This window comes from Stomoxys calcitrans, chromosome 2 (assembly GCF_963082655.1).
Source record: "Stomoxys calcitrans chromosome 2, idStoCalc2.1, whole genome shotgun sequence".
Classification (NCBI taxonomy): Eukaryota; Metazoa; Arthropoda; class Insecta; order Diptera; family Muscidae; genus Stomoxys; species Stomoxys calcitrans.
This window is the reverse complement of record NC_081553.1, coordinates 24610485-24621523: the sequence shown is the minus strand read 5'-3', so window position 1 is coordinate 24621523 and position 11039 is coordinate 24610485.

Below are 11039 nucleotides of genomic sequence, written 5' to 3'. Positions count from 1 at the left end.
TCCAATAACAGTGCTAAGTATGACGCAAATCGGTCCATAACCTGATATAGCTGCCATATAAACCGATCTTGGGTCTTGTCTTCTTGAGCCTCCAGAGGGCGCAATTCTCATCCGATTTGACTGAAATTTTGCAAGTAGTGTTTTAATATTACTTCCAATAAGTGTGTTAAGTATGATTCAAATCGGTTCATAATCTGATATAGCTGCCATATAAACCGATCTGGGATCTTGACTTCTTGAGCCTATAGAGGGCGCAATTCTCATCCGATTTGACTGAAATTTTGCATGAGGTGTTTTGTTATGACTTCCAATAACTGTGCTAAGTGTGGCGCAAATCGGTTCATAACCTGATATAGCTGTCATATAAACCGATCTGGGATCTTGACTTTTTGAGCCTATAGAGGGCGCAATTGTCATCCGATTTGGAAGACATTATGTACAACGGCTTCTCTCATGACCTTCAACATTCGTGGTCTCAATCGATCAATAGCTTGATACAGCTCCCATTTAAACCGATTTCCTGATTTTGTTTCTTGAGCCCCTACAAGGCGCAATTCTTATCCGAATGGACTAAAATACTACACAATGACTTCTACAATGTTCAGCATTTAATTTATTTGAGGTCCGAATCGGACTATAATTTGATATAGCCCCAATAACATAACAGTCCTTATTCACTATTTTTTGTTTGCCTAAAAAGAGATACCACGCAAAGAACTCGACAAATGCGATCCATGGTGGAGGGTATATAAGATTCGTCCCGGCCGAACATAGCACGCTCTTACTTGTTTTTAAATATTTTTTATTTTAATTTTAGATAGTTTTCTTGGTGTATTAACCTTTCTTGCACTACATTCTAAATTCATATTCATGGTATAGTGGTGGCTATTTTACAATATGATATTTACATGTTACCTTTGGTCTTCTACCATATAACAAAAAAGGAAACCCCCCCAACTACTAAATGTATGACCCGGTCTGCAATGTGATGTGTGAAAAAAATGAGGGAAATATTGTCATGAACCAATCGATTACGTGCATTCACTCATCTGCATATAACGTTATTCTATCCCTCAATATAACCATCCATTATTCATTGATTTCTTTGGGCCAACACCTCATGAATATGCGATCATCAAAGGCCATGGGTGAAAGGAAATGGTTTGAGGAGGGGGGAAAAAAAGGATTGAAACCATGTGGTATTACATATCCTTTATTCACCATGGTAGTCGGTCATGCAAATTATTACATGTTTCTACTCGGAGATAATCTATTCTATACAGGATTAGCGGTAAAATGCATGACATTTAATGTATTGTCCACATTATTTGCATAAACATTGAAATGTAATTCGAGTAGGAGCAAAGGAAAAATAAGGAATTATTGTTACATACGCGTATGCTATATCGGGTGTAAATGATAGATTTCCCATGAAAATTAGTTTAGTAGTTAAGTGCAGATATTTTATTGTTGCCTCCTTTTATCCGGTTTGATGATCAATCACTCTCATGTCACAAGCGATTATTTATGAAATGGAGATTTTCACATGAATCATGTGAAAATGGTTATTTTGACGATTTTGTTCCAAAATTGAACCTAAAATTTTGCTAAATTTAGCAATACATTAGTTAATGTTAGCTGTGTTTTAATTTAGTCCTATCCAGTGCATATCAAATATTCTGAGAAGAATATCAGTGCAAAATCGTATTGGTGATTTATCGATGTCATGCTATAACAGATAATAAGAAACGTAATTTGCACTATATAAAACTAGAAACACAGCAATAAAAGACAGATTTGATATTATGTGTACATTTCTAGATCGGATATTTCACTGAAAACATTTCAAACATTAAAAACATTTTACTGATTTGGCCAAAATCGGACCATATTGGGTTCATATAGCAATATAATTTCAATTCAATAAGATAATTTCCAAGCATCTTCCATCTTGCAGTCTGGTTGATAGAAGGTTTAGAAATGAAATTTCTCCATGTTGAATTTATTGACATTTTCGTAGTTTCTTCTTTTTTCAATAGGTTCTTAGTAAAAGATATTTTAAGTGTTAATATAATTCCCAAGTACTTATATTGGTTTACTAGATAGCTTTCCTCCTTTCCTAAACACCATTATTTCGGACATAATCTGGTTCACTTTCATGTCCCATCAGTCACATTACGATTCTAGGTTTTCTATCATCGGCTGCAATATCATTGGACTATCAGCCATTATAACTATGTCATCCATGTACATTAATAGACGAATGTTTGACAAAGATGGTTATGTAAATCATTGAGCAAATATTGGAATTGGCCACAATAAGCAACTTTATTTTACGCCAATACAATTATCACAATACCCTGGCATTTGGGTGCCTGACCAATCTGCGGACTTTGTGTTTCCAGAGATCTTTCCCACAAAACCGATGATTTTTGACGACAGTCCCATATCATGAATCTTGTACATAAGGAGGTTTCTTGGCATTCCATCGAAAGCTGCTTTAAAGTCTACGAAGTAAGCATAAACCTTTTGGTTTTCGCTTATTTAAAGATTGACTACTGCTGCAAGGTTAAAGATATTATGGACAATACAATAGCCTTTTCTGAAATCCGCCTGGTACTCATTTAATATATGATATCTGCTCACCTATTTTAATATTCTGCCGTTGATCTTTCCAAACATGAGTTTTCCAATTGTTTGGGTCACCTTTCTTGTGTATTGGAAATATTACACCAGAGCGAAATGTTACGAAGTCGTCGAAGCCATCCAAAGTCTTGTTAAAACCCTCGCATAATATTCGTAAGAGATCATCTGAAGCGTTGTTAAAAAAACTCATAGGGGACTCGATCTTACCCAGGCGCTCTGTTTGCTTTAACAGTTTAATTTCTCTGACTGCAAAATCACTATCCAGAAGTGAATCCGTTATATTGTTGGGAGCATAATATATTTGGTATTGTTTATGGGATTTAGCAGGCATTTAATTCCCAAATTTCGGCGAAATCGGACAATAAATGCGCCTTTCAAGGACCCAAAACATTAAATCGAGAGATCGGACTATATGGCAGCTATATTCAACACTAAACCTATCTGGGCCAAATTAAAGGAGGACATAGAAGAGCCTAACACAACTCACTGTCTCAACTTTCAGCGACATCGGACAATAAATGCGCCTTTTATGGCCACAAAACCTAAAACGGAGAGATCGGTCTATATGACAGCTATATCCAAATCTAGACCGATCTGTGCCATTTTGCAGAAGTATGTCAAGGGGCTTAAAGTTACTCACTGTCCCAAATATCGGCGAAATCGGACAATAAATGCGCCTCTTATGGGCTCAAACCTTATGGGCTCAAATCTTAAATCTAGAGATCGGTCTATTAGGCAGCTATTGTATATCCAAATCTGAACCGATCTGTATCATATTGCAGAAGTATGTCGAGGGGCTTAACACAACTCACTGTCCCAAATTTTAGCAAAATCTGATAATAAATGAGGCTTTTATGGGCCTAAGACACTAAATCGGAGGATCGGTCCATATGGCAGCTATATCCAAATCTTGACCGATCTGGGCAAAATTGACGAAGGATATCGAGGGGCCTAACACAACGAACTGTCCCAAATTTCAGCAAAATCGGATAATAAATGTGGCTTTTATGGGCCTAAGACCCTAAATCGGAGGATCGGTCCATATGGCAGCTATATCCAAATCTTGACCGATCTGGGCAAAATTGACGAAGGATGTCGAGGGGCCTAACAAAACGAACTGTCCCAAATTTCAGCAAATTCGGATAATAAATATGGCTGTTATGGGTCTAAGACCCTAAATCGGAGGATCGGTCTATATGGCAGCTATGTCCAAATTTGGCCCGATCTGGGCCATATTGAAGAAAGTTGTCGAAGGGCCTAGCACAACTCGCTGTCCCAAATTTCAGCAAATTCGGATAGTAAATGTGGCTTTAATGGGTCTAAGACCCTAAATCGGCCGGTCGATCTATAGGGGGGCTAAATCAAGATATAGTCCGATATAGCCCATCTTCGAACTTAACCTGCTTATGGACAAAAAAAGAATGTGTGCAAAATCTCAGCTCAATATCTCTGTTTTTAAAGACTGTCCGTCCGTCCTTTTGTCTGTCGAAAGCAAGCTAACTTTCGAAGGAGTAAAGCTAGCCGCTTGAAATTTTTCACAAATACTTTTTATTAGTGTAGGTCGGTTGGGATTGTAAATGGGCCAAATCGGTCCATGTTGCCATGCTGCCATATAAACCGATCTTGGGTCTTGACTTCTTGAGCCTCTAGAGGGCGTAATTCTCGTCCGATTTGATTGAAATTTTGCACTTGGTGTTTTGTTATGCCTTCCAATAACTGTGCCAAATATGGCGCAAATCGGAACATAACCTGATATAGCTGCCATATAAACCTATCTAGGATCTTGATTTCTTGAGCCTCTAGAGGGCGCAATTCTCATCCGATTTGGCAGATATTTTGTACAACGGCTTCTCTCATGACCTTCAATATACGTGTCTAATATGGTCTGAATCGATCAATAGCTTGATACAGCTCCCATATAAACCGATCTTCCGATTTTGCTTCTTGAGCCCCTATAATGCGCAATTTCAGCTCGAATGAACTGAAATATTACACAAAGACTTCTACAATGTTCAGCATTCATTTATGGTCCGAATCGGACTACAACTTGATATGACTCCAATAGCATAGCAGTTCTTATTCGATATTCTTTGTTTGCTTAAAAAGAGATACCGCGCATAGAACTCGACAAATTCGATCCATGGTGGAGGGTATATAAGGTTCGACCCAAACGAACTTAGCACGCGCTTACTTGTTTTTAAAAAAATCCCCGGTTTAACTGATTCTACCCATTTAAGAAGGTCAGCAATAAATTAGCAGCATATAAAACAAAGAAAACATCATGCGTACTTTACTCCTAAGCACCTTCGGCTTGTACATCCCCAACCAGATAATGGCATTGTAAATTTAGTCCTTGTTTAATTGCTTAGACAATAAAATTTGTCACCTTTTAATTACTCTGGGCTGGTGGTGGTGGTGGTGGTGGTGGTGGTTGTTGTTGTGATGGCGCTGTGCAAATCCCTAAAGAACCCCATAATCTGCGGGAGGTCAAAGAGAATGTTTAGAACAAAAGCAAACCACCTGTATGCTTTAGCGTGGGCGCAAATAGACATAATCACATGGACGGACCACAATGGACCATCAATTTACACAAAAGAAACCTAAAATTGCTAACAATTAGTAGACTATTCTTGTAAAAACAATGCACATGAATTGTGTCGCTCGTATGACATGAATCGCCAATCCAAAAAAGGACTAATTTATTCCTCATTTCTTTCCCTTTAGTAGTTCTTCTTCGTAGGTATGGAAAGCCGCTAGGATGAATAAGATAACGTTGTTGCTGGATATATGAGAGTATATGTAAATCGCCAAATAAAGCAGCTATTGTTGGGTGAATATGACAAAGCGAGGGCGGTGAAAAAATGGCGGGAGGTGATGAGAACAGCATTGGCAAAACTAAGGATTCATCGATGGCATCTGTCCACTTGTGGAGGCGCTACTAACTCGAAAGTCTAACAATTTTATCAGCAATTTAGTATGACCTTGATCGTCTGGATTCAAATCGTGGTGTGAAGACATTTCTAAGATCTTCAGCCTGTGGCTTGCGATTCATTGAAGGTCCCTTATCAATGACCTAACCATTGAATTTCATCAGTAATGTCAAGAGTCATAAGAAAATCCTTCGAGAGATTCGGTAAACAAATGACCATTTCGGACGAACATATATCACCGATTTCTTCCAATTTCAATAGGCTTCGTCTCAAGGCCGAAAAACGTGCTTGTACGAAATTTGAAGACGATCGGATGAAAATTGCGACCTGTAGTTTTTACACAAATTAACATGGACAGACGGACAAAGCTAAATCGAATCAGAAAGTTATTCTGAGTCGATCGGTATACTTATAAATGGTTTTATCTCTCCTTCTTTTGGGTGTTACAAACAAATGCACTAAGTTATAAAAACCTGTAACACCGTAGTTGTGTAGGGTATACAAATTTTAGTTAGACAGCCATTATTGATAAAAAGATCTTGACTTCTTGAGCCTCTAGAGGGCGCAATTATGATCCGATTTGGCTAAAATTTTGAATGAAGTATTTTATTAGGACTTCCAACAACCGTGCAAAGTATGATCGTAATCGGCTTACAACCTAGTATAGCTACCATATAAACCGATCTTGAATCTTGACTTCTTGAGCCGCTAGAGGGCGCAATTCTTATCCGATTTGGCTGAAATTTAGCATGTGGTGTTTTGTTCCAATTTCCAACAACTATGTTTAGTATGGTTAAAACCGGTTCAAAACCTGATATAGCTGCCATATAAACCAATCTTGGATATTGACTTCTTGAGCATCTAGAGGGCGCAATTCTTATCTGATTTGGCTGTAATTTTGCACGTGGTGCTCTAGTACCACTTCTAACAACTGTGCTAAGTATGGTTTAAATCGATTCATAACCTGATATAGCTGCCATATAAACCGATCTTGGGTCTTAACTTCTTGAGCCTCTAGAGGGCGCAATTCGAATCCGATTGAAATGAAATTTTGTACGAAGTATTTTGTTATGATATTCAACAACTGTGCCAAGTATGGTTTTAATCGGTTCATAATCTGATATAGCTGCCATATAAACCGATCTAGGGTTTTGACTTCTTGAGCCTCTAGAGGGGGCAATTCTTATCAGATTGGAACGAAATTTTGCACATAGTGTTTTAGTATCACTTCTAACAACTGTGCTAAGTATGGTTTATAAATCGGCTCATAACCTGTTAAAGCTGTCATATTAACCGATCTTGGGTCTTCACTTCTTGAGCCCCTAGAGATCGCAATTATTATCCGATTTTTCTGGCACGCTAACTTTCGAAGGAGTAAAGCTAGCCGCTTGAAATTTTGCACAAATACTTCTTATTAGTGTAGGTCGGTTGGGATTGTAAATGGGCCATATCGGTCCATGTTTTGATTTAGCTGCCATATAAACTGATCTTGGGTTTTGACTTATTTAGCCTCTAGAGGGCGCAATTCTTATCCGATTGGAATGAAGCTTTGCACGACGTGTTTTGTTATCCGAATGAAATCTTGCACGAAGTATTTTGTTATAATATCCAACAACTGTGTTAAGTATGGTCCAACTGTGCCAAATAAGGTTTAAATCGGCCCATAACCTGATATAGCTGCCATAAAAACCGATCTTGGGTCTTGACTTCTTGAGCCGCTAGAGGGCGCAATTCTTATCCGATTTAAATGAAATTTTGCACGAAGTATTTTGTTATGATTTCCAACAACTGTGTTTAGTATGGTTGAAATCGGTTCATAACATGATATAGCTGGCATATAAACCAATTTTGGATCTTGACTTCTTGAGCCGCTAGAGGGCGCAATTCTTATCCGATTTGGCCGAAATTTTGCATGTGGTGTTTTGTTATAACTTCCAACAACTATGTTTAGTATGGTTGAAATCGGTTCATAACATGATATAGCTGGCATATAAACCAATTTTGGATCTTGACTTCTTGAGCCGATAGAGGCACATGGTGTTTTGGTATCACTTCCAAAAATTGTGCGAAGTATGGTCGAAATCGGTCAACAACCTGGTATAGCTGCCATATATACCGATCTTGGATCTTGACTTCTTAAGCCGCTAGAGGGCGCAATTCTTATCAGCTTTGCCTAAATTTTGCGCGAGATGTTTTGTTATGACTTCCAACAAATGTGCTGAGTATGGCGTAACTCGGTACATAACCTGATATATCTGCCATATAAATCGATCTTGGGTTTTGACTTCTTGAGCCTCTACAGAACGCAATTCTCATCTTACTTGACAGAAATTTTGTACCACTGCTTCTCCCATTACCTTCAATATGGTCCGAATCCAATATGTCCAATATGGTCCGAATCGATCTATAGCTTGATATGCCTCCCATATAAACCGGTCTCCCGATTTTGCTTCTGGAGCCCCTACAATTTGCAATTCTTATCCGAATGGACTGAAATATTACACAATGACTTCTACAATGCTCAGCATTCAATTCATGTATGCTCCGAATCGGACTACAACGTGATGTAGCTCCAATGGCATAACAGTTCGTATTCATTAGTCTTTGTTTGCCTAAAAAGAGATACCGCGCATTGAACTCGACAAATGCGATACATGGTGGAGGGTATATAAGATTCGGCCCGGCCGAACGCTTTTACTTGTTTTTTTTTTCATAGTGGGTGACATCGTATTGTTGTCAACATTGTTAGCATGAAATTCTTTGCTCTTTCGCGGTTATACTGGTTTTGGTTGTAGAAATTATGGTCCATTTGGTTTGCATGCAAATTGCAATTTTTGCCCATGAACATTCCACTAAGGAACAGGGACAAGCTTCTCACATATCAATGAGTGCAGTCCAATTCAAGTTTTAAGCTCAATGATAAGGGGCCTCGTTTTTATAGGAGTGCCCGAACGGCATGCCGCAGTGCGACACCTCTTTGGAGAGAAGTTTAACATGGCATTGTACCTCACAAATGTTGCCAGCATTAGGAGGGGAAAACCACCGCTGAAAAATTTTTTCTGATGGTCTCGCCAGGATACGAACCCAGGCTTTCAGCGTCATAGGCGGACATGCTTACCTTTGCGCTACGGTGGCCTGGCTTGCATATATTGGGTTGCCCAAAAAGTAATTGCGGATTTTTTAAAAGAAAGTAAATGCATTTTTAATAAAATTTAGAATGAACTTTAATCAAATATACTTTTTTTACACTTTTTTTCTAAAGCGAGCTAAAAGTCACAGCTGATAACTGACAGAAGAAAGAATGCAATTACAGAGTCACAAGCTGTGAAAAAATTTGCCAATGCCGACTATATGAAAAATGCGCAATTACTTTTTGGGCAACCCAATATTTTTGAAAAAAGAAAATCTCTACCTCGGAACGTAACTCATGCCAAGTGTTCTTCACACTGAATCGCTGAAGTGCGTTTCCCTCAAGAATCTTAGCCAAAGCCTCCCCTCATTGGTTGCCTGGAATATTGTGTCAAGAAGTCTACCAAGTAGTCGTCGCTAAAGTACTTTATAACCTATCGGCATACTTTTACATTTCTTCAGCATCCCTTATACAGCCATGATTATTATAGAATTCTAGGATACGGAAGCTTCTTACGTCCATCACAATTCTTTCTAGAATTTTTACTTTATCCTCCAAATCACGTAATAAGTTTTCGGATGACTCTCTCATCATTTTTGCTCGAATATGTTCGCAGGTGATCTACGGTGAAACCTATCACCTGCCATTCAACTAATTTTTAGAAATTTTCAATAGAATCCATGGTGGTAGGTTCCCAAGATTCGGCCCAACCGAACTTAGGAAATATTCATTTCCGACCCTGAAACGTATTTATTGGTTGCCCAAAAAGTAATTGCGGATTTTTTAAAAGAAAGTAAATGCATTTTTAATAAAACTTAGAATGAACTTTAATCAAATATACTTTTTTTACACAATTACTTTTTGGGCAACCCAATATATGCTTGGTCGTCGTAAAAATCTATGACGATCTAGTTATCTGTCCATCCGTCCGACTGTCGGTCTGTATATCTGTTGAAATCACGCTACAGTCTGAAATTTTACGCAGATTATTTTTTTTTGTCCATGATGGGCTATATCGGACTATATATGGATATAGGACCCATATAGATCCATCTCCCAATTTAATGTCTTACGCCCATTCAAGCGACATTTATTGTCTGATTTTGCTAAAATTTGAGACATCAAGTTGTACTAGGCCCCTCGACATCACTGTTCAATATGGCCTAGTTCGGTTCAGGCTTGGATACAGCTGCCATATAGATCCATCTCCCGATTTAAAGTCTTGGACCCATAAAGCAAAATGCAAATTTTGCCTATGAACATTCCACTAAGAAACAGGGGCAAACTTCGTATATATCAATGAGTGCAGTCCGATTGAAGTTTAAGCTCAATGATTAGGGGCCTCCTTTTTATAGCCGAGTCCGAACGGAGTCGGCAATAAAGTGCAATACCTCTTTGGGAGAAGTTCTACAACACATGGGACCTCACAAATGCTAGCTTTAGGATGGGAAAACCACCGCTGACCCGTCCGAACTTAATGCGTTTAAATTTGTTTAATTTCATATTGAACCCGCATTACATTACCTCGTCAAGTTCCCCAGAATACCATTACAGACCACCAGTTGCTTATCCTTTTCACTCACAACAATCTCCTCCTCATTCATAGCTAAGTGATTCTGTTCCAAAATAGACTCAATGCCCCTGGACAATTGCAATGACAAAAATGTGTATGGCTATGTGTGTATGTGTGTGTGTGTGTGTGTGTGTGTTTTTTGTTTGTGTATCAACTCAAAGAGAAAAAAGGAAATGCACCATTTTCATGGCATTGTTGAGGAGTTTTATTGTTATTACATGAAATGCAGGTTCAGTCTACTATCTCCATGGCAGGCTATTCAGAGGGCCATTGAAATTGAAATGAAAGGCCAAAAGGTGTCATTTGTGAGTGTGTGCGTGCGTATGGGAGTTTTTTTTCATTCCACCATGACACAAAACTACTCTTCGTTGCCGGACAATTTAACGCGTATAACGTGCCACAATTAACCTGTTACACGTCCATACGTTCCGGGGAAAAAAAAAGAACAAAAATACATGAGGACTAATTATTGTATGTGCATGTAGAGCAATTGCAGACATCCAATGCATAAATTTACGCCTTTGCAAGGATAATGTTGGAGATTGTTGTGGCATGTAAAAAAGTATTCGTCAGGGAGAGATAAGTTTTATATTTGTAAGCAAAAAAAAAATTAAAGGAACTTAAATGCATATAACTTCTTATAAATCCTATTAAAGATTGACAGGGTGGCTGAAACCAAGTGTTACCAAGTTGGCACTAACATATCTGTCAAACTAGAAATGACAGATTCATGATAAGCTGTTTATCAGTTTATAAACCC